Source organism: Callithrix jacchus, chromosome 2 (genome assembly GCF_049354715.1).
Source record: "Callithrix jacchus isolate 240 chromosome 2, calJac240_pri, whole genome shotgun sequence".
Lineage (NCBI taxonomy): Eukaryota > Metazoa > Chordata > Mammalia > Primates > Cebidae > Callithrix > Callithrix jacchus.
In genome coordinates, this window is record NC_133503.1 from 83,462,538 (window position 1) to 83,488,883 (window position 26,346).

Genomic DNA, 26,346 nt, shown 5'->3' on the forward strand with positions numbered 1-26,346 from the left:
ATCAAAATTATTTTACTAACTTAGAGACAGGGAGTCCTGTTCTTCCATAAAATATAAAAACCATATGAGCATGATTTATAAAGGGAAAGAGACTTAAAGTAAATGTTTTGCAGATGGAACACTGTCTTAGCCTTTATTGAGGGGAATAAATTTTTGACCAAGAGTCTCTGAGTCTCTGATAGCCTGCAAATGCCATCACACACACACACACACACACACACACACACACACACACACACACACACACAGAGAGAGAGAGAGAGAGAGAGAGAGAGAGAGAGAGAGAGAGAGAGAGAGAGGAGTATTTTTAAACTACTTTTAAACTTTCCCACAATTACCAGAGACCATTTGTAGATAAGAACTATGTACTCATTAATTTAAAAAATGTTCTGATGTCAGTTTCAGGGATGCTAAACCTTCCAAAGGAAGAGATTGGTCCCAGTGGACAATCACAACTGAAGCTCAAAGAGTGTATGAGTGTGTACTTGATTTCTTTATACGGTCTATCGTTACTCTACATTAGGCTTTTTTGATTCCTCAGTTTGGAAATAAATAATTTCTTCTTGTGGTGGCCTAAAATTCCTTAAGAGGATATATATTTTATGTTGCATCTTTGTAAGTATATGAAATATTTACTTTAAAGGTTTGATAATAATTTTCATGTTCTTCTACATAGAATTCTGTGAATTCTTGGAATTCTTGCTCTTATCTAAGCAATTATTACTCACTCTTATTCTTACCTCCCCAGATCACTTTTACAAAAGACTTTGCTAGGCTTTTTTGTAAACAGAAACTTTATTGGTTGGTCTGAGTCCTGTCATTTGAGGCTGTCACTCCAAGTTTTATTTGGTGGAGAATGAGCTGATTCTATTTAAGAGCTGTAGACTATAACTGACCTCAATTAGTATTTTACAAATCAGCAAACAGAGAATGCACAATGGTTCATAAAAATTGCTACCAGTATTAGAAATGAAAGCTACTATGTTTTGAGCATATATTATGGGCAAGGTTTCTAGACACATTATGTATAGTATAGCATTTTTCTAATTAGGCATTATTCATATTATATATACATGACTCAGAGAAGTTACTTTTCCAACGTCAAACATGTATTCAGTAGCCGAGTGTCAACTCCTATGCTTTTTCTATTAAACCAAACCGTAAATATCTCAATGCTCATAGAGTAATCCTGTTGAGTCAGCAGCAGCATCTCCCTATGAGAATTATACATGCTACAAATACATGTTTAAATGTTTGCTGAATAACTGACCTCAATATAAAAATAGTATAAATATAGCTTCTTAATCTTTTATTCTTCAGAACTTATACCCCAAAAAGGGGCAAAACATTATTGAATAATTCATTCAACAAGTATTTATGATGTTTTTTATATGTGCATAGTACCTGTATTAACCAGAAGAGGTTATGGTCCTTGCTCTTTAAACAGGGCATAAGGACATGAAACAAATATATAATGATACCAGCTATAGTTTGTAAATAAGTGATAAATACAAATGCACAGGAGAGCAGACAAAGTGAAAACATGGTGGAGAAGAACCACTAGAGGACTTATAGAGTCATTTGAGTTTAACTTCAAAAGCTGAGATACTTTAGTTATAAAAGGATTCGAGGGAAACCATTCCAGGGAACCAGAATGTCATTTAAAAGTACTGAAAAAACGATTGAGGATAACCATGACATATTTATGAATCCTGGAAATAAGCCTCTTTCTTCCTCTTGTGGTAGGTGGGGTTATATTTTTCTGCCTCACTGATGGTAGGCTTGTCTGCATGACTTACTTTGGCTAACAGAAAATGACAAATGTAATATCTCCTGCCTGAAAAAATGTTTACATGTGATTTTGTAGTTAAGTTTGACCTCCTGCTCTTCTGTGAAAAGAACAGGTGCATCACATGCCTGACCTCTGGCCTGGAGAATAACCACAGTCAAACTTCAGTTTACATGAAACTCAAGCAAGAAATAAACAAGTGTTGTGTTAAGCCAATAAGATATTTGAGGTTCTTCCTTATGCAGAAAACCAACTGAAAGCTAACAAATATAATGGCATTGGAGGACATCCTATACAAAGTTCTTATGAGAAGAATTATATTGGATTCTACAGTTAAATAAAACAATGAAGACTTTAATTTCAAGACTTGGGTTTTATTCTATAGAACCTGAACTTGGTTGGTCAGTCTGTGATTAAAAAATGAAATTTTTGTTCCATTGTGATAACAGTGTTGACAAGAGCCTGTTTTCTCTAACAGTGATCAAATGTGAGTGCTCTCAAATATTTTTGATTATGGCCAGAATTAATGTAAATAAATAGACCCTATGACTTGACTTTAACTTTCCTATGCAACACTTATCTTCAGTCATCAACCACCTCTGATCTGGGATTTCACTGTGTATTGCATGGGACTAGGATTTTACCATAAAGATAGAATTGGACTGGCATATAATTGGGCTGGCATTTTCATGACTTTTGTTTGCTGCCTTATTAAATGACTGGTAGGGTGTGGAATATATATTTAATCCTTAAAAATTTCTCATTTTGATTTAGAAATTATTTCTTTGAAAAGATATTTAAAATCTTTAGGCAGTAAACTGAATAAATGTCGAAATCTATCTAGGCTTGTTAATCAGCTTAGCATACCCCGGTATCAATGGGATGACTATATAGTTTACTGTCTAAATAAGGACACTTTTGAGAACAAAATAGAATACTACAAATAATCATCCTGGGACACAACATAAACTGAAAATGTTTAGGGCAAATGTGATCTAGCATATGAAAGAATTAAACTATGACATTCATCACTGCTTTCTCACTCTCTACTTCCTGGAGAAAATTTTAAAAAGGAAGATTTCACCAAGGACATTGCCCCTTTTCTATCAATCATCTATCATGTATGTAGGTCCTACCTCTGTCTACCTCACCTTCTACCCACTCATCCAGCTTTTGAGACAAGTGAGAAAAGGTTCAATTACTTCTGTAGTCTGAATTCAGTAGTTAAAAACCACATCATGACAAAACTTCAGTGAACATATAAAAACATGAAATTCTGTTCAGCATAAGAATGAATATAAATATTTCCTTTTTACAAAATAGCACAAGAAATATAGATTTTTTTATTTCAAAGAATTTTTGTTTTTCCACAACATTTTTTTCTCCAATGTAAAATGTAGCAAAAACTATGCTTTTAGCAATGCTAAGAAAACTCTCATTGTTAAGATGCTTTAATTGCCTTTGAGAGGGTCTTCAAAATGGAATATTTTCAGTGGAATTAGAATTACTGAAGGTATTCTACTTGATATGAACTCTTCGAAGTCAGTAACAGCAACTTTTCTAACGTCATGTGATGTATACCAATATAGATTAAGAAATCAAGACTACTTTGAGCCCTATCTAGAGTAGTAATTAAAAAGTTTAGAGATAAAGAGATATGACCTTGACATTGAAAATTTGGAACAATTTAAAATTGTATAGAAGATTGGAATCAACCAAAATGCCCATTGATAATAGACTGGATTGGAAAAATGTGGCACATATACACCATGGAATATTATGCAGCAATCAGAAATGATGAGTTTGTGTCGTTTGTAGGGACATGGATGAATCTGGAGAACATCATCCTCAGCAAACTGACACAAGAACAGAAAATGAAACACCGCATATTCTCACTCATAGGCGGGTGATGAAAAATGAGAACACATGGACACAGAAAGGGGAGTACTAAACACTGGGGTCTATTGGGGGGAAAAGGGGAGGGCCAGTGGGAGGGGGAGGTGGGGAGGGATAGCCTGGGGAGAAAAGCCAAATGTGGGTGAAGGGGAGAAGAAAAGAAAGCACACTGCCATGTGTGTACCTACGCAACTGTCTTGCATGCTCTGCTCATGTACCCCAAAACCTATAATCCAATAAAAAATTAAAAAAAAAAAAAAAAAAAAAAGAAAAAAAAAAAAAAGAAGATTGGAAAAGGCATGGAAATTAAGTGACTAAATTCAGAAAAGTCAAAAAGGAAAACATATGTTCACTGTATACTGAAGAAAAAGCTATTTAGAGCAGATAATTTGTTTCCCTGGAATGGCAATGATCCGTGGATGGAAATATCTACATGTCATCAAAAGCACTTATATTTATGTTTGTATATTCCTGAGTTTATATTATCATCAATGATTTTTATGGTAAAAAAGAATTTTAGAATCTACTTGAATTATGTAATCCTTTTTCACCACCAAAAAAAGAATAATTTTTGATTAGGCTAGGGATAGATATCAGAATTATTAGAGCAAGAGAATGATGTCAGAAAGATGGCTGACTAGAGACACCTGGCATTCACTCCCCTCAGAAGAAAAGAATAAACAATAAACATTCAACTGGAGTGTTAGAGGGAGAGTGCTGGAATGCAGCAAGGGAATGGCTAGGTCCCTGTGGTGCTCAGAGGCCCAAGATAGCTACATAGAAAGGGAATTGAGACACCCTGTTTCTGCTGCCCTATTTCCCCACCCAAGATGAGGTCAGTAGGCTCAAGTCTCTACCCCTTATAAAGAAAATGTAAGCAAAAGACCCCCACCAGTTCTCATTGCCACTGCAGAATATTACAGGGTAATTCTACGGTTCTCATAAGCCTTGAGCTCTGTCTTGGGAGCTGCCTAGAATTCATGTGGATGCATTGCTCTGGATTAAGAGTTACATACACCTAATCCTGCCCATGATCCAATCTGCTACAATATGAAACCATCTTGAAACCAGAGCCGCTACTAAAGTGTGACCTACTCTGGGGGCCAGTAGTCACCACCTCTTCAGCCCTGGAGCTCTGCCATCATTGTACCAAGCCACATGAGTTCATGTGGGCTTAGCTACAATGATAAGATCCTGGTTGCTCAGAACCTGGGACCAGGTATGACTGTACCTGTGGTCCTGCATAGTGGAGAAACCAACCCCAGACCAGCTGAACCACTGTGTGCCAATACCCCTGTTGGAGAAATGCCCTGGCAGACCCACCCCGGGTAGACCACCTCTTGAGCTGGCTGGGAAGCAAAGTCCCGTGCTTCTAACTGGAGTAACAGCCCAGCAGCTCTGATCCCAGTAAGCCAGTCCCAAGCTAGTTGACCCACTAGGGCACATACTAGCCCTTGTTCTGAGACAGAATCTGTCAAGCCCAAGTCTGGCAAAACTAAATAACAACTACCACTAAATCCCACAGCGTAGGCGACTGAGGCACTTGGAAACATCATTAACATCGATTATACTGGAAGAAATAAACAGAATCCACTACTGTGCCCACTCAGAATCAAAGCCAACACATCCTGTCTAACTGATACCATAGAATTCATTAATAGGAATGAGTATTTTCCTATAAAACCTACTCTTGAAACTGAAGGAGACAACTGTTCCACCAGATGCACAGATATCAATATAGTGACACAACAAACATAAAAAAGCAAAAAAAAAAAAAAAAAAAAAAACTTCCAAAGGAACACAATAAATCTTCAGTAACCAAAAACAAAACAAAAACACAGAAAAATATGAAATGCCAGAAAAAGAACTCAAAATAATAATCTTATGAAAGTTCAGCAAAATATAAGTGAATGCACCTAGAGAATACAATGAAATCAGGAGAGGTGTGATCTGAATGAGAAATTCAACAAAGAGATAGATATCATTAAAAAAATCAGAAATCTTAGACCTAAAGAATCTAATGAATTAAATGTAGAAAATACCAGCAAGAGATATAATAACAGACTAGACCAAGCATGGGAAGAAATTTCTGAACATGAAAACAGGTTTTTCTGAAATATCCAAGGCAGCAAAAAAAAAAAAAAAGATAAAAGAATGAGGAAGTTATGGGATACAATGAATTGAACAGATATCCACTTTATGAAGGTAGCAGAAGAATGAAAAAGTATGGAAAGCCTATTTAATAAAAAAGAACTGAAAACTTCCCAAGTCTTTGGAAAGAGATGAACATCCAGATTCAGGAATTTCAAAGATCCCCAAATAGATTACATGCAAACAGGTCCTCTTCAAGGCAAATTACAGTGAAATTGTCAAAAGTCAAAGGCAGAAAATTTTTAAAACAGCGTGAAAAGTATGTCACATGTAAGGAAATCCATATTAGACTAACATATTTTTTAATATAAATCTTGCAGGCCAGGAAAGAATGGGATGATATACTCAAAGTGCTGAAAGAAAAAAATAAAACTTCTACCAAAAACTCCATACCTGGCAAAGCTACCCTTCAGAAAAAAAGGAGAAATAAATTGTTTCCCAGACAAACAAAAACAGGAAATTCATCACCATGAGATCAGCACTACAAGAAATGCTTATGGGAGTTTTACATCTGGAAGAAAAAAAAAAAACCACAAAAAACAAACAAAAAAAAACTACTGTCCTTAAAATACACAAAATTATGACTCACTAATAGAGCATATACACAAAGCAGAAATAAAAAAGAATAAAATCTTATCACTACACAATTAATTAAACTGCAAAGATAAAAAATAAGAAAAAAAGAACAAAGGATATGTAAAACAACCAGAAAACAATTAATAAAATAACAACAGTAAGTCCTCACCTATCAATAAGAACTTTGAATATGAACAGATTATATTCCTCAATTAATAAATACAGACTGGACATATGGACTTGAAAAAAAAAAACTATATGCTGCCTACATAAACTCAATTCACCTGTAAATGTACATATGGACTAAAAGTGAAGAAAAGGAAAAAAAAATTTTGTGCAAGCAAAAACCATAAGCAAGCAGGACTAGCTATACTTAGATATATTAGACTTTAAGTAAAACTGTAAAAAGAGACAAAAAAAGAAAACCATTATATAATTGTATGAATTAATAATAAAGAGATCAACTAAGCAAGAGAATATAACAATTATAAACATTTATGCACCCAACCGTGAAGCACCCCAATACATAGAGCAAATATTATTAGATCCAAAGAAAGAAACTCCAGTGAAATAATAGCTGGTGACTTTGACATCCCATTCTCAGCATTGAACAGATTACCTAGACAGAAAATCAACAAACATCAAATTTAAACTGTAGCATAGACCAAATACACCTAACATTTACAGAACATTTCAACCAAAACCTATAGAATATACATTCTTTTCATTAACACATGTAGCATTCTCTAGGATTGTCTATATTTTAAGTAAGAAAACAAGTCTCAAAACTTTTAACAAATTGAAATTATATCAAGTTTCTTTCCTGACCCAAGTGAATAAAACTCGAATTTATTAATAAGAGGAACATTTGAAATTGTACAAATACATGGAAATTAAACAAAATTCTCCTGAGTAATCTGTGGATCAGAAAAGAAATTTAGGAGGAAATGTTAAACATTCCTTGTAACAAATAAAAACAGATACATGATATACCAAAACCAATGGGGAACAGCAAAAGCAGTATTGATACAAGTTTATAGCAATAATTGCTGACATCATAAAAGTGGAAAGAATTCAAAAAAAACAATCGTGAACTTTAAGGAACTAGAAAAGCAAGAACAAACTAAACTTAAAATTAGTAGAAATAAATAGTAAAGATAAGAGCAGAAATAAATACAATGGAAACTAAAAAAATACAAGGATCTACAAAACAAAACTTTAATTTGTTGAAAAGATAATATCATAAAAAATATTAGCTGGATTAAAGAAAGAAGAGAGAAGAATCAAACGAAATTAGAAACTTAAGACATCACAATAGAAACTATAGAAATACAAAGGATTGTTAGAGACTATTATGAAGACTGTTATACACCAAGAAATTGGAAACCTTAGAGAAAATGGATACATTTTTAGATGCATACAAACTACCAAGATTATGCTAAGACAATATAGAAAACCCAATATAGTAGTGAATAAGCAATCAGTAATAAAATGTCTCCTAACAAAGAAAGGTCTAGAGCCAGATGTCTTCACTGATGATTTCTACCAAACTTTTAAAGAGGAACTAATACTAACACTTCTAACTATTCAGAAAAAAATAAATAAATAAAGTGAAAGACTGGGTACTCTCTCTAACTCATTCTACATAGCCAGCATAATGCTGATATCAAAACCAGATAAGGACACAACCAAAAAAGAAAACTACAGGGCAACATTTATGACATACATAGATACAAAACTCTCAATCAAACACTAGCAAATTGAATCCAACAGCACATCAAAAAGACAATAAACTATGATCTAATGGGATATATCTTAAGCATGCAAGGATGGTGTAGCACACACAAATCAATAAACATGATACATCACATCAATTTCATGAAGGGCAAAAACCATATCATCATCTCAATGGACACACAAAAAATATCTGATAAAATGTAATGTTCCTTTGTGATAGAAAACTCTCATCAGATTATAGAAGAGATGTACCTCAACACAATAAAGGTAACATATGACAAACCCCCAGCTGCCATCATATTAAATGAGGAAAAGTGGAGAGTCTGAGTCTTTCCTTTAAGAACTGGTAAAAGTCAAGGAAAACCACTCTGACAATTCTTTATTCAACATAGTACTGGAAGTCCTAACCAGAACAATTAGGTGAGAGGAAGAAATAAAGGACATTCAAATTGGAAAGGAGGAAGTCAGTTGATCCCTCTTTGCACATGACATGATCTTATATGTAGCAAAACCTAAAGATTCTGCCAGAAAAAACCTCTTAGAATAGATAAATGAATTTAGTAAAATTTCAGGACACAAAATCAACATATAAAAATCAGTAGTATTTCTAAGCACTGACAACAAAGTAGCTGAAAAAGAAATTAAGAAAGCAATCTCATTTACAATAGCTACACATAATACCTAATAATAAATTCAGTGAAGAAACTGACATATATGTACAAGGAAAGCTAGAAAACACTGATGAAACAAATTGAAGACACACACAAAAAATGGAAAGATATCCAATGTTCACAGGCTGGAAGAAATAATGTTGATAAATGACCATACTGCCCAAAGCAAAATACAGATTCAATGCAATTCCTATCAAATTAGCAATGACATTCCTCAGAGAAATAGAAAAAAAATCCTAAAATTATTATACAGCCACAAAAGTTCCCAAATAGTCAAAGTAATCCTGAGCAAAAAGAACAAAGCTGGGGCAACACACTACCAGATTTCAAAATATACTATGAAGCTATGGTAACAAAAACATCATGGTGCTGGCAATAATAACAGACATATAAACCAGTGGAATAGACTAGAAAATGCAAAATTAAATCCACCTATTTATAGCCAACTTATTTTTAACAAAGGTGCAAAGAACATTCATTGAGTAAAGAACAGTCTCTTTAATAAATCGTGCTTGGAAAACTAGAAGAATAAAACTAGTCTCCATCTTTCACTTTATACAAATATCAACACAAAATAGATTAAATATTTTAAATATCAGAAACTATGAAACCATTAGAAGACAAGAGAGGGGACATGATTAAGGACATTGGTCCAGAAAAAGACCTTATAACTAACACCTCAAAAGCATAAGGAAAAAAAGCAAAAATAGGCAAATGGGAGTATGTCAAACTAAAACTTTTGTGCAGCAAAGTAAACAACAGAGAGAAAAGACAACCTACAGAATTGGAGAAAATAGTTTCAAACTATTCATATGACAAAAGATTAATAGCTAGAATACATAAAAAACTCAAGAGCAAAAACCAAATAACCCAATTTTTTTTATTGCATTTTAGGTTTTGGGATACATGTGAAGAACATGCAAGATTATTGCACAGGCACACACATGGCAGTGGGATTTGCTGCCTTCCTCCCCATCACCTATATCTGGCATTTATCCCCATGCTATCTCTCCCCAACTCCCCACCCACCACTGTTCCTCCCCTATTTCCCCCCAACAGACTCCAGTGTGTGATGCTACCCTCCCTGTGTCCATGTGTTCTCATTGTTCAACACCCACCTATGAGTGAGAACATGCGGTGTTTGATTTTCTGTTCTTGTGTCAGTTTGCTGAGAATGATGGTTTCCAGGTTCATCCATGTCCCTACAAAGGACACGAACTCATCATTTTTTATGGCTGCATGATATTCCATGGTGTATATGTGCCACGTTTTCCCTGTCCAGTCTATCATTGATGGGCATTTGGGTTGGTTCCAGGTCTTTGCTATTGTAAACAGTGCTGCAATGAACATTCGTGTGCATGTGTCCTTATAGTAGAATGATTTATAACCCTTTGGATATATACCCAGTAATGGGATTGCTGGGTCAAATGGAATTTCTATTTCTAGGTCCTTTAGGAATTGCCACTCTGTCTTCCACAATGGTTGAACTAATTTACACTCCCACCAACAGTGTAAAAGTGTTCCTATTTCTCCACATCCTCTCCTGCATCTGTTCTCTCCGGATTTTTTAGTGATCACCATTCTAACTGGCATGAGATGGTATCTCAATGTAGTTTTGGTTTGTGTTTCTCTAATGACCAGTGATGATGAGCATTTTTTCATATGTTTGTTGGCCTGATGTATGTCTTCTTTTGTAAAGTGTCTGTTCATATCCTTCACCCAACATGAGAACTTCGCAAAGCATACACAAATTTCAATAGCGGAATTGACCAAGCAGAAGAAAGGATATCAGAGGTTGAAGATCAACTCAATGAAATAAAATGAGAAGGTAAGATTAGAGAAAAAAGGGTAAAAAGGAATGAACAAAGTCTCCAAGAAATATGGGACTATGTGAAAAAACTTAATCTACATTTGATAGGTGTACCTGAATGTGATAGAAAGAATCAATCCAAGCTGGAAAATACTCTTCAGGATATTATCCAGGAAAACTTCCCTTACCTAGCAAGGCAGGCCAATATTCAAGTCCAGGAAATACAGAGAACACCACAAAGATATTCCTCAAGAATAGCAACCCCAAGGCACATAATCGTCAGATTCACCAGGGTTGAAATGAAGGAGAAAATGCTAAGAGCAGCCAGAGAGAAAGGTAGGGTTACTTACAAAGGGAAGCCCATCAGACTCACAGCAGATCTCTTGGCAGAAACCCTACAAGCCAGAAGAGAGTGGGGGCCAATATTCAACATCCTTAAAGAGAAGAACTTTCAACCCATAATTTCATATCCAGCCAAACTAAGCTTTATAAGTGAAGGAGAAATAAAATCCTTTACAAACAAGAAAGTACTCAGAGATTTCATCACCACCAGGCCTGCTTTACAAGAGCTCCTGAAAGAAGCACTAAACATAGAAAGGAACAACCAGTACCAGCCACTCCAAAAACGTACCAAATGACAAAGAGCATCGACACAATGAAGAAACTGCATCAACTAATGGGTAAAATAGCCAGGTAGCATCAAAATGGCATGATCAAATTCACACATAATAATATTAACCCTAAATATAAATGGGCTAAATAACCCAATTTTCAAAAATGGGCAAGTGATCTAACTAGACACTTTACAAAAGAAACATACAAATGGCCAACAAATATATTTTAAAAATACTTAACATCAATAATAATCAGGAAAATGCACATCAAAACCACAATTAGATATCATGTTACACTAGTTAGAATGAATAGTATCTAAAAGATAATTAAATGCTGGTGACAATGCAGAGAAAGGTGAACTCTTATGCACTGTTGGTGGGAATGTAAACTAGCACAGCCATATGAAGAATAGTATAGAGGTTCCTCAAAAAACTACAAATAGAGCTACCACATATTCCAGCAATCCAGCACCTGGGTATATACACAAAGGAGTGTATTGAAGAGATATCTGTACTCATGTTTATTACAGCACTATTCACAATAGCCAAGATATAGAATCAACTTAACTGTTTATTGACAGATGAATGGATTAAAATCATGCAATATATATACACAGTGGAATACTCTTCAGTCATAGAAGACGAATGAAATACTGTTATTCACAACAAATGAAAGAACCTGGAGGACATTATGTTAAGTGAAATAAGCCAGGAACAGCAAGATAAATTTCTTTATCTGCATGTTCTCATGCATATGCAGAACATAAAAACGTTTGTCTCATAGAAGGATAGAGTAGAATAATGGTTTCTAAAGTATGAAAAGTGTAGGGAGATAAAAAGAGAAAGGGTAGTGAGGGAGAGATTGGTAAAAGGAGACCAAATTACAGCTCAATAGGAGAAATAAGCTCTAGGGTTTCATAGCACTGTAGAGTGGCCATAGTTAATAATTTATTATATACTTTAAGACAGCTAGAAGACAGGATTTTGAGTGTTCCCTATACAAATGATAAATATTTGAGGTGATGGATATGCTAATTTCTCTGACTTGATCATTATACATTATGTATATCAAAAATTACTATTTCCCCATATATATGTACATCATATGTCAATAAAAATATAAAATAACAATATATAATTATTAGAAAATATTGATTCTAAGTTTTCCTTTAAAGAACAAACATACTAAGAAAAGCCACATATAATTAGTTATATAGCAATAGATTATTTTTGAATGCAATAAAGAGGGAGGTGTATAAGACAATAATATGTTGACAGATCAAGCCTACTTTTTATATCAATTCAGTATAAATGAGCTAAATGCCTCCATGAAAAGAAATGTTGGTTGAAAAACTAATATATATGTTTGTGAGTGTGTGTATATATGTATGTATGTGTATATCTATCTATATATACACACAGACACATATATACAGATATGTATACACACAAATGCACAAACATAAGTTATTCATCTTAAAGTAACTCAGAAACACAAAAATAAAAATATATGCAAAGACATTCTAGAAATGTTTAATATAAAAAGGCAGGGATAGCATTCAAAACAGATAATAAATTTGAAGGCAGAGCAAATAACATTAAACTAGAAAAAGGAAATTTTATAATGATAAAAGACAAAATAATTTTTTTTCAGTTATAAATATCTGTATGCCTAATAACAATTCATGAAAATTTATAAATCAAAACCAAGAAGGAATAGAAATCTATAACAAGTAGCAGAATTTAATTTACCCCCTGCAATCCAATAAACTACATTGACAAAAAGATATGCAAATATAGAGAAACCTGAATAATATAATAAACATAGTGGATCTAATTGGTACTTTGGAACTTTGCATCTTAAAAGCATTCTTTTCTAATGTTCATAGAACATTTAAAAAATGACCATTTTGTTCTATGCATTTACCAAGGCACAAAGAAAACAGTAAATATCCATAAGTAGAGAATGCAAGCAGCATCTATTAATCAAAGTGAAATCAAACTATAAATTAATAATTGTATTAGATATCTCTTGCTGCATAACAATATTTCTACAAACTTACTTGCTTGAAGCACATACATTTACTACCTCACAGTTTCAGCTGCCTCCTAGGCAATGTTGCAGTGTCATTTGAGGCTTGACTAAGTGGGTAATCATTTCCATGCTTATGTGGTTGCTGGCAGATTCAATTTCTATGACATGTACTAAGAGCCTCAGTTTCTCCTTGGCTGTTGGCTACAATACGTTGCAGTTATTTTTGGCAGAATAAGGCACCTCCATTTGTTCTGGAGTAATTGTCAAAGTATATTGAGAAATAAAACAGGTAAGACACAGAAGGTATGCAGATTGCTACTGCTGGTGTTTATTTTTATTTTATTTTCAACTTTTATTTTAGATTCAGGGGGCACATGTGCAGGTTTGTTACCTGGCTACATTACATGATGCTAAAGTTTGAGGTACAAATAATCTTGTCACCCAGGTGCTGAGTATAGTACTCAATAGTTTTTTTTCCAAACCTTTCCTCACTCCTTCTCTTCCTTGTCTCATAGTTCCCAGTGTCTTTGTCACCATATTTACTAGGCAGGATAGTCACTACTAGATACAATAGGGGTACAGACATTGGGTAAATACAACCATTCCAAATGGGAGAAATTGGCCAAAACAAAGGGGCTACCTGCACCATGAAAATCTGAAATCCAGCAGGGCAGTCAAATCTCAAAATTCCAAAATGATCTCCTTTGACTCCATGTCTCACATCCAGGTCACACTGATACAAGAGGTAGATTTCCATAGTCTTGGGGAACTCTGCCACTGTGACTTTGCAGGGTACAGCTTCCCTCCCCATGAAGCTTCCTTCATGGGCTGGCATTGAGTGCCTACAGCTTTCCCAGGTGCACAGTGCAAGCTGTCAGTGGATCACAATTCTGGGGTGTGGAGGATGGTGACCCTCTCTCATAGCTCCACTAAGTGATGCCCAGTAGGGATTCTGTCCTTTCTGCACTGCCCTGGCAAAGGCTCTCCAAGAGAGCTCTGTCCCTGCAGCAAACTTCTGCCTGAACATCCAGGCATTTCCCTACATCTTCTAAAATCTAGGTGAAGGTTCATGAACCCCAATTCTTGAATTCTCTGCACTGGTAGGCTCAATACCATGTGAAAGCTGCCAAGGCTTGAGGCTTGCACCCTCTGAAGCAATGGCCTGAGCTCTACATTGGCCCATTTCAGCCATGACTGGAGCAGCTGGGACACAGGACACCAAGTCCCTAGACTGCAGACAGCACAGGGACCCTGGGCCTGGCTCATGAAACCACCTTTCCTCCTAAGCCTCTGAGCCTGTGATGGGAGGGGCTGCCATGAAGACCTCTGACATACCCTGGAGACATTTTCCCCATTATCTTAAGGATTAACATTTAGCTCCTCATTACTTATACAAATTTCTGCCGCCAGCTTGCATTTCTCCCAGGAAATGGGATTTTTTTTTCTATCACACTGCTAGGCTGCAAATTTTCTAAATTTTAATGCTCTGCTTCCCTTATAAAACTGAATGCTTTTAACAGCACCCAAGTTACATTGTGAGTGCTTTGCTGCTTAGCAATTGCTTTTGCCAGATACTCTAAATCATCTCTCTCAAGTTCAAAGTTCCACAAATCTCTAGGGCAGAGGCAAAAGCCACAAGTTTCTGCTAAAATGTAACAAGAGTCACCTTTACTCTAGTTCCCAACAAGTTTCTCATCTCCATCTGAGACCACCTCAGCTTGGACCTTATCATTCATCTCACTATCAGCATTTTGTCAAAGCCATTCAACAAGTCTCTGGGAAGTTCCAAATTTTCCCACATTTTCCTGTCTCCTTCTGAACCCTCCAAACTCTTCCAACCTTTGCCTGTTATCCAGTTCCAAAGTAGCTTCCACATTTTCAGGTATCTTTTCAGCAATGCCTGATTCTACTGGTACCAACATACTGTATTAAACCATTTTCATGCTGCTGATAAAGATATAACTGAGACTGGGCAATTTACAAAACAAAGATGTTTAATTGGACTTACAGTTCAATGTGGCTGGGGAAGCCTCACAATCATGGTGGAAGGCAAGGAGCAAGCCACATCTTACATGTATGGCAGAAGGCAAAGAGAGAGAGAGAGACACCTGTGCAGGAGAGTTCCTCTTTTTAAAACCATCAGATCTTATGAGACCTATTTACTATCATGAGCACAGCATAGGAAAGACTTCACCCCATGATTCAATTACCTCCCACCAGGTCCCTCCCACAACACATGGGAATACAAGATGAGATCTGGGTGGGGACACAGCCAAAACATATCATGTCCAAAGCAATCTACAGATTTAATGCTATTCCTATCAAATTACCAATGGTAATTTTCCCCATATTTTGAGAAAACTATACTAATATACATATGAAACCAAAAAGAACTCAAATATCCAAGACAATTCTGATCAAAAAGAATAAAGCTGTAGGCATTATGTTACCTGACTTCAAACTATACTGTAAGGCTATAATAATCAAAACAGTGTGGTACTGATACAAAAACAGACACATAGATCAATGGACTATAATAGAGAACCCCAAAACAAAGCAGCACACCTACAACCATCTAATCTTTAACAAAATAACCAACAGGAAAAGGACTCCCTATTCAATAAAGGGTGCTGGGATAGCTGGTTAACCATACGAAGAAGAATAAAACTCGACACCTACTTTTCATCAGATAATACAGACATTAATTTAGGATTGATTAAATATTTGAATGTCAGACCTCAAACTATACACATGCTAGAAGAAAACCTTGGTAATCATTGGCCCTGGCAAAAAATTTTGGGCAACTGCAACAAAATCAAAAATAGACAAGTGGGACCTAATTAAACTAAAGAACTTCTTCACAGCAAAAGGAATTATCAACAGAGAATGCAGACTACCTTCAGAATGGGAGAAAATATTTATAAATTATGCATCTGACAAAGGTCTAATACCCAAAATCTGTAAGGAATTAAACAACAGAACAAAAACAAAGAACGCAATAAAAAATGGGCTAAATACATGTACAGACACTTCTCAAAAGAAGACATAGAAGTGACTGACAAACATATGAATAAATGCTCATCATCACTAATTATCAGAGAAATACAAGTCAAAACGACAATAAGTTGCCATCTCATATCAGTCAGAATGGCTATTAGTGAGAAAAGGTAAAAAAAAAAAATGTTGGTGAGGCTGCAGAGAAAAGACAATACTTATAGACTTTTGGTTGGGGTGTAAATTAGTTCAGTCATTATGGAAAGCAATTTGGAGATTTTTCAAAGAACTCAGAACTATCATTCAACCCAGAAATCCCATTATTGGGTGTATAGCCAAAATAATACTGTTGTCCTTAAATATAAGTGTGTGTGTGTCTGTGTGTGCATGTGCATGCTCTTGCACACATGCAAGTGTGTGTGTGTGTGTGTGTGTGTGTGTGTGTGTAGTTTCTATGCATAGCTTACCTCTGGAAGCTCTGTGAGACATTGGAGATGGTGAATTGTCTTCTAGTAGGAAAGCAGAATGGCTGGGAAACTGAGTTGAACTAGTTCTCCTTTGTGTTTTTTGAATTTTGTATCTTGTGCCTGCATTGTTTATTTAAAACTAAGATATTTTTAAACTCAGCCTTAAGCATTTATACAGAATATTATATGTCTGAGCATGCTGCCAGAGGGGCTTTATTATAATAATTGTACATTGACATGACTTTCTAATATTCCCAAATTATATTTGTAAAACTTTAGAAACTTATTCTTCACCAAAAAACTTTTAACATGAAAAAAAAAGTCCTTTATATCAAAAATAATCTTGGAAACCACTTGAAGTTAAAAGCACCTTTTGAATTAGAACTGAAACAGAAAAGACTGCCAGTGCATTTGAAATGATTAAAAGAAGTGTGATAATAGATTTCCTGGAGCTCACAGGTGTATGTGCTTGGTTTGATGAATTTAGCTGAGATGGAAGTAAAAATACAAAAGAAAATTCTGGAAGCTAATGTTCATTCTCTGCTTTCTTTCACCAAGCCAGAAAACTATGGATTTACCCAATATTCCCAAGCAGGGAATGGCAAAATAAACTTATAACTGGTAAATATTTTAGTTATAAAATTTTTATTTCTTTTTAGACTGCAGGTTGATGTGTGAGATTTCATATTTCTCTAATTAGTACTGTTTTTATTTTTCTTCTCCTTAGGTTGTGTTCAGAGTCAAGACAGTCTAGTTTTACAATAAAATAGATTTGGTATTGTAGATATTTTTCCATATGTTCATTTTCTGATAGGATGGTAAATATGTCAGTTTAATATTACATGTTGAAATAAATGATATGACAATCAAATTATCTCTGAAACTATTTATATTAATTGTCTTTACTAATGTAATATATCAATGTTTCACCAAAAATTTTTAAATGCCAGTTAGCTTTTAAGATTTTTGTAATTCAAAATTTTTCATGATTAAATCACATTAATGCGTTTGAAATAAACTATGCTATCCTTATAAGATTGATGTGCTCTATGAAGTTTTTTAAATCACAATTTAAAATAGAATAAATATCCTATTTTGAAATGGTAGTTTTCTTGAAAACTGGCCAAAAATAACAAGGAGAAGAAAAGACAAAACCTGAATTCCATTTTCAGTAAAGTTATAAGATTCAAGTAACCTCAAACCATATGGTATGAGAAAAAGTTACTAACTACAATGAAGGTCAAATACAGGTTAGTGGTCATGTTGAAGTGGGATGCCCCTGGCTGTAAAATTTAGACAAAGCCACAAGGCTGAAGTTTTAAAAAGTAAGTGGCCCTAGGCTGGGCGTGGTGGCTCACGCCTGTAATCCCAGCACTTCGGGAGGCCGAGGGGGATGGATCACAAGGTCAGGAAATCAAGACCATCCTGGCTAACATGGTGAAACCCCATCTCTACTAAAAAATACAAAAAATGAGCTGGGCATGGTGGCACACATCTGTAGTCCCAGCTACTCCGGAGGCTGAGGCAGGAAAATTCCTTGAACCCAGTAGGCGGAGATTGCAGTGAGCCAAAACTGCGCCACTGCTCTCCAGCCTGGGTTACAGTGTGAGACTTCGTCTCAACAACAACAACACCAACAAAAAATTAAGTGGCCCTTTATTATATATATATATATATATATGTATATATATATATATGTATATATATATATATATATATACACACACACACATATATATATATATACACACACACACACACACACATATATATATATATATATATATATATATATATATATATATATACCCTTCATTTATTTAAATCAATGGGAATGTTTTTGTAGGCTAATGGTGAAACCATTTGGTCACACAATCGTGAGAAGCAGAAGACAGGAAGAAGCACCCTTGAAGCTATATCATCGAAAGCAAACTGTAAGCGAGGAAGTGCAGAGGAGACAGAAAATTAGGCATTTTTCTATATAAGCCAAATGATCAAAGCACAGAAACAGTAGCTCAAGGAGAAAATGGAAAGGCAATGAAAAAGAATCCAAGTTCACTGAAATTAAATTTTTAACATGAAAAATAAAATTTGAGAAATGAAAAATAATTTGCAAACAGCTCAAAAGAGATGAAATATGAGAACAGATACAGAGGCTTGGAGAATAGAAAGAAAAGTAAGAAAAATTAAATAATTAATAGTTTTTAATTAAATCACAGGATATATCATATCTCTCATTCTGGATACGGGTAAGTAGTGTCTTTCCTCCTTTTTTCCATCCCCTGACCAAACTGGCAAGTAATTTATCAATTGTGTTGATTTTCTCAACTAACCACATTGGTTTTGACTTTATTTTCTGTTTTCTATTTCATTGATTCCTACCTTGATCTTTATAATTTTCTCTCTTCTGCTTATGTTGGGATTAATTTAGTCTTTTGTTTGCTTCTTAATATGAAAACTAAGGTTATCGATATAAAAACTTTTTTTAGTAACATGATCATTTAGGGCTGTAAATTTCTCTCTAACTGCCGCTTCAGGGTGAACTATACAGCCTAAATTCCTCCCTTAGAAAAAAGTACCATCCTACAAATTTTCACATTTTGTGTTTTTATATGTATTCATTTATATTAATTCAGTTCAAAATATTTTTTAACTTAGCTTTTGATTTCTTTATTTACCCTTGGATTATTAACAAATGTGTTACAGTTGAGTATTTCCTATTGAAAATGCTTGGGACCAGAAGTGTTTCAGAGTTCAGATTTTTAAAAATTTTAAAATATAGTCATGAGTTGCTCAATGATGAAGATACATTTTGAGGAATGAGTATTAGGTGTGATTTCATTGTTGTGCAAAAATCACAGGGTGTACTGACACAAACTGAGATGGCGTAGCCTTCTACATACCTAGGCTCTATGGTATAGCCTATTGCTCTTAGGCTACAAACCTATACGGCATGTTACTGTACTGAGTACTGTAGGCAAATGCAACACAATGGGATTTGTGTATCTGTAGATAAGATACAGTAAAAAAACATATTGTAATTTCATCAGTCCATTGTTATACACACATGTGGTCCACCATTGACCAACATATCACTGGACAACACATGACTGTATTTGCTTATACATAATGAGATATCTTAGGAATGGGACCCAAGTCTAAACTCAAAATTCATTTATGTTTCATATATACCTTATACACACAGCCTGGGTGTAATATTATACAGTATTGTCAATAACTTTGTGCATGAAACAAAGTGTTGGCTGTGACCAGTCACATGAGGACAGGTGTGAAATTTCTCACTTGTGTCATATCAGCATTAAAAAAAAGTTTCAGATTTTTGAGCATTTCAGATTTTGAATTTTCAAATTAGGGATGCCTAACCTATATTGTATTTCCAAATATTTGGAAATTTTCCAGAGATCTTTATGCTATTGGTTTCTAATTTAACTTCATTGAATTTGAAGAACATAGACTGTATGACATTATTTCTTTTAAATTTATTAGGACTTGCTTTGGGCTCCACAATATCATCTATCCTGGTAAATGTTATGATGCATTTGAATAGAATGTCTATTCTGCTGTCACTGGAAAGAGTTTTTTGTAATGTCCATGAGGTCGAGTTGGTTAATTGTGTGCCTTCTCATCTTTACTGATTTTCTGTTTACGTGTTCACCAATTATTGAGAGGATTATTTACAATCCAGTATAATCATGAATTTGTTTATTGCAAACTTCATTCTTACTAGTGGAAGGAAAAGATTGAAATGCAACATCATGTTGACATCAGAAATGTATAAAAACTATATTTATAATTTTTTTCAAAATCCAATTTCATATATATGTATGTATTTATTATATGTATGTATATGTGTATATGTATATATTATATATGTGTTATGTGTGTGTGTGTGTATGTATTTACCTTTTATCTTTGTTGTTTTCCAGATGATATTTCAAAAGAATCAATTCATATTTTTATACTGAGGTATAAATGCATCCAATTCAACTGGTTAAAAAATTGTCCCCAGCAGTCTAAGAATCCAAATCAATTATACTTGGCAATCTGGATGCCATACAAACTATTCGTTTTGTCTAATCTAGGGACAGTTTTAAAGCCGTTTGACATATTATTTCTGTTATTTACTGACATCTCATCTAAAAATAGAATTACAATGAATTAAGCTTTTTAAACTCATCTTTCTAATGCTGTTGTCACTGAACAATCACAAATACATTTACATTTGCCTGTTTCTCATTCTGTCTAGTAATAACCATATAGAAGAAATCCATAAGGCCTTTTTGTCTTGGATTAAGATATACCATTTATACTATTACCTGTCTTAACTATTGAGATGTTAACTATGATGCTGACAAAGAGAAGACCCCCTTTTTTCATTAAAAACACAAGTTTGGGCCAGGTGCAGTGGCTCATGCCTGTAATCCCAGCACTTTGCAGAGATGTGCAGATCACTTGATGTAAGGAGTTCAAGACCAGCCTGGCCAATATGGTGAAACCCCATCTCTACTAAAAATATAGAAATTAGCCGGGCATTGTTGTAAGTGCCTGTAATCCCAGTTACTTGGGAAGCTGAGGCAGAAGAATCACTTGAACACAGGAGGCAGAGGTTGCAGTGAGCTGAGATCACACCACTGCACTCCAGCCTGGGTGTCTCAAAACAAAAGCAAAAACAGAAAACCACCACAAGTTTTGTTAAATAGAAGTAGATCTATAACTGAACATGAGATATTAGGCTTTTAACCTCTAAGGCTGCTAAAGGCTTCCAAAGATTAACTGTAGATATTCAGGTCAAAAGAGCAAAGATTTACCAAAGCACTTTTGGCAGAAGTAATGATCTATGGAGTTAGACTTGAACTTTCTAAATTGTAATGATCAGCAAGGGGATTACATTGTAACTATGAAACATAGATTTTTCAATAAGTGCAGTTAAAACTAAAATAATTTTTTCTTACCAATATACATTTATGAGTTACAATCTTTATCATAGTTATATAAGGTAAGTTGTAACATGAGACATTATATATAATCTACAGTTTAAAACACTTTTATCTTTTTATTCTCATATAATTAAATGTATTTAATTTAAATGTATTTAATTATATGAGAATAAAAGATAAAAGTCTAAGAAATACAACTCTAAATAAATATCTAAAAATGCTAAATGAAAAAAATGCAGGAAAATAGCCATTTATGAAGCTAAATATACAATTTATTTTATAAGATTATGAAGATTTTTCTGGTTAAAGTTCAGCATATTTTAGTATGTATGAAACGTTTTGGGTAAAGTCTCATTGTGTAACCATAGCTTTGGAAACACAATAGAACTAACAATGACCACATTTTTCCATTTATTACACTGCAACATTGAACTGTAATAGCCACCTCATAGTGGAGTTCTTCATGTAATTAGAAGGGTAGGGTGCTGGATATACTGTATCCAAATGGTGTACTGTATCCCTATATTGTTTCTACATTCAAGTTTCCATCATCCTGTGGAATTCTTACTCAAACCACATATTCAATGCTGGTTTCCTGAATTCAAGCTCATTTAAAAGTTCATTTCTCAATATTTGAGTCTGTATTTGTAAAAAATCTCTGTGGCAATTTCAGGAAGTAAATCTGATAAAAGGAAACTGAAGTTATGAAATATGCTTATGTGTTAAGATAAATAATTTTATGAAAAGGATTATTTTAAAGACTAGTATACTACACCAATATATTTTAAATATCAAATGAATCAAAAAGTCTGCATTTCAAGTAAATTAGTCAGCAATGTGCTTATTACTGAAACAATACTTATAAAGTAAACCATGAAATAAAGTGAATGTGTGCTTGTTGAGCTCTCAGTACCACTATATACCTACAGAAATTTGAACAATTCAAAAATGAATGAAGCAAACGAGTACCACATTGAATTAAGATACTTCTATCATGGGGAGAGGCTCAAGTGAAGGAGGTGGCTTCAAGTTAGCCACCTAGGATTAAGAGCACTGCCCCTCAGAATTGATCAGCTGTACAAAATGGGGTAGGCACCCCTGGCACCCCCCACTCCACACCCATAGCCCATTGCCAGAAAAAGCAAAATTTACACTTGCTCTGACAAATTATTGTCAAGAGGAAGGAGGAAAGCTGAGCCCACCATGCCAGGTTTTTATCCCCCACTTCACCAATGAATAAATGAATGATAAGTCATTTCACGCTTAAAAATGGAGTGTACTGAGAGGTCTCTCCTTTTGGAAACTAGGAGTAGACCCTCTAAATATATTACTTTTAAACTTTCTAAAAGGACATAAAAGCAAATGAGTCGTATGTACAAAGAGCTATCTTAAAGGACTAATTAATTTCTTTTAGGAGACTGATTATTTCTTTTTCTCATTTGGTGGATAACTTTACATATTAAATTATCAAGATTCTTCAAGAGCTAAGTTGCAAGAAAAAGCAATGAATTCAGAGCAAGACTACACATTAAAAGAAATTTCAAAGTTACATAAATAAGAAGAAATGGACAAAGTTAAACTATAATGTTTAGGAGTGCATGCTTGGGTGATGCAATTATTTTAAACAGCAAGAAAACAATTATTATAAATAATTAGAATATAATTTTATTTAATAATTTTGTGGTAGAACAAGTGGTTATGACTGGGTGGGTATTCTGAGGGGAGGAGGCTGCAAAGCTTTTTTCCTGACACCTTTCAAAGCTGGGTTTTTGTCAACAATTACATTCAGCCTCACTTTCTCAGAGAGGTCCACTCTGATCGCCCTATCTAAAATAGGTATTTACAGTTCATTTATATCTCAGCCCTTTCTTTCCTTTGTAAGTCCCATTACAACTTATTTTTTACACATCTGTTTTTTTTGTCACTCTTGCCCTTTAGAATGTATGCTACGTGAAAACAAAGATTGCTGTTAGCGCACTATTGTCTAACACAGAGCCAGAGACATAATTGGAACCTGCTAACTATTAATTCAAGGAGTAATTGAAACACAGAACCCTTCAGAACCCTGTGACACCAAAGTCCTTGTTCTTAACCATGATATTGTGCTGTTACCTTCAGCCTCTTCTATTGTCACTTCTTGTCCCACTCCCTAGACTCATAATTGTAACATATATGCCTATTTTTATTGTTCTTTTGGCCTATATCCTCACATTACCTTTTCCTTATATTTGGCTAGCTCTAATAATTGTTCAACATTCAGCTTAGTCATCACTTCTTCCGGAAAACCGTCTCTTGTATTTCCTCTTCCTCCAGAGCTGATGAGGTAGTATGTCTTTCATGTTTCCAGAATATTTTGAGCATAATCTCTCTCACTGTAAGCCATAATTGTATGTGTCTACCTTTCCCACTCACTATGCACTTAGTAAATTTTAGTTAAAAGCACATACTTAAATAGAACTATTATTGCCAAAACAAAGCAGTTAAGAGAAAGAATTATTTAAAATTATCTGAATATATGAAAACCTTTCAGAGATTAAAAACAGTCTTAATAGAAACAGTTAACTATAAGTAGAATCCATATATCAAGACTACTATCATTCATCTGAGCTACAACAGATTCAGTTATTTGTGATCAGGCTCATTAGCCATTTTAATCTTTATTGATAAGGCAGTTACACACTGTGGTCTCTTCACATCAAGGAAGAATATGAAAATATGAAAAATAATTAATCTTCAATTAATTTCTAATGATGATGGATAGCATCAGTAAGGATACTTTTTGGCTGCAACATAGAACTGCATTTCAAGCTGGCTTGAAATAAGCATATTTATCTTAAATAAAATGTATTCAAAGGTAAAATGATCTCCAGGCTTATCTGAAAACAATTTCATGAAGGAATCAGATTTTTCATTTCTCAGCTCTGCATCTCAGCTTGGCTGACTTCCCTCCAGGCTGCAGCGATGACTGCAGCAGTTCCCTAAATCACCTAGTAAAATAATGTTATTTTTTTCTGTATTTTATTTTTAGGAAAGAAAAGTCCTTCTCCAGAAACTCCTTAAAGACCTCCCATTGAATATCATGGGTCAGTACTGGTAACTTCTTCATGCCTAAACCACTACCAACATTGGTTCTTCCATAATTGTTAGAGATGAAAAGGATTAGAGAAATCGATCACAAATACTGTGGTCAGTATATGACTAATATCACTGTAAGCAGTTATTGAGTCTAATGATTAAAAACCATGTTGCATCAAAAGAAATAGGAAATAGTCAGTTAATGAAATAAATTGAAATGCAGTTGCTGGCCATTTCACAATGTTATAAAATTCATAAAAGCTAAAGTTGAGAATTGTGACTATCACCTACATCATGTTAATTCTTAGAATTTACAAACATTAAACACATTTGCAGAGAAAAAGCAAAGATCAAAATAGAGAAACATATTCAGTTACCTGTTCTTGAGTCACTGCACATGCCAAAGATATGATTTGTTCTCCTTATTGCCAATTAATTTTAATTTTTCTTCTAACACCCATTTTAGAATATTTCTACCACTGAGACTAAAAGATAAATTAAAAGTCTTTTTATGTGCAGAAGGTTTTTCATTTATGACTGTGGGTGAAAGATACATTACGAATAGTATTGATTTTCTTGACCTCAGTCAAGTGACATGAAAGCTTAACCTAGATTCATCTTCTCCTCACATTTGTCATAAATCTCCGACATGCCGATATTTTATATTTGAATGCTTTGTGCACATTAGCAATATTGTAAAATCATATTATATTGTGACAAGGCACTAAATTTATTTGAGAGGGTCCATTTTAGCACTATATGCACTATGCATAATAAAGCAGTTATTGATTCTAATGACAGATTATCACAACATTAATAATTTAGTCAAAGCAAGATCTTTCTTCATTTAAAATGGGAAAATAGTTGCTAAAGAAAAAATAGCCAGCACTTCTATTAGCTTTACTTGTAATGATGCTGTTCATCATAATTACGTTATTATATATATCCATCTATATAGGTCATATTAAGTTCAGAAATAGAGCGATATAACCTGTAATATAGTCATGGCTTTTAAATCTTTAATTCTCAATAATGATAATGGGGCAAAGCTTGTATATTGTCTGTCTATACTCAGATAAAAATATTTATTTATTTTCACCTCTGGCAAGACCTATCACAAATGATAAAAATAATATCACTATTAAGGCAAAATCAGGTGACTTGTCTAAAGACTCAGATATATTTAAATGAAATAGAAATTTAGTTTAATTGCTTATCATTAATTGAATTTATTTGAAGCACTAAGTACCTATAAAATTTTGACCACGAGATTTTATATATGAATAGCTGAGTTGGTAATGATATTTGGAGGTATTCAAATATAATACACAATATATCCCATATTTTCAATTGTACTGAAATTCCTTGCATGAAGAAAAGTTTATTCTCCATGTTGCACTGTTTGCTATTTTGTTGCCAAATTAAACCAAGATTTGCCTTCAAACTCAAACATACCATGTCCCTTTGTATGATCTACTGTCTATATATATATACATCTAAGTGAATAATATGCCCACTGTCGGGGAAACATAAATACTTAATTTTTACTTTCAGTATAGTTGTTTCTAGTTAG

The 26,346-nt window shown here is 34.2% G+C and overlaps 1 long non-coding RNA gene across 1 annotated transcript in view; it reads left to right on the forward strand.

Annotated features, from left to right (window-relative positions):
• The window catches only part of LOC118151397 (uncharacterized), a 95,434-nt gene that overhangs the window by 64,680 nt on the left and 4,408 nt on the right, over window positions 1-26,346 (forward strand). The window contains exon 3 of the long non-coding RNA XR_008479568.2: window positions 24,727-24,781. This is a non-coding gene — a long non-coding RNA (uncharacterized LOC118151397). The remainder of the gene's footprint in view (window positions 1-24,726; window positions 24,782-26,346) is intronic.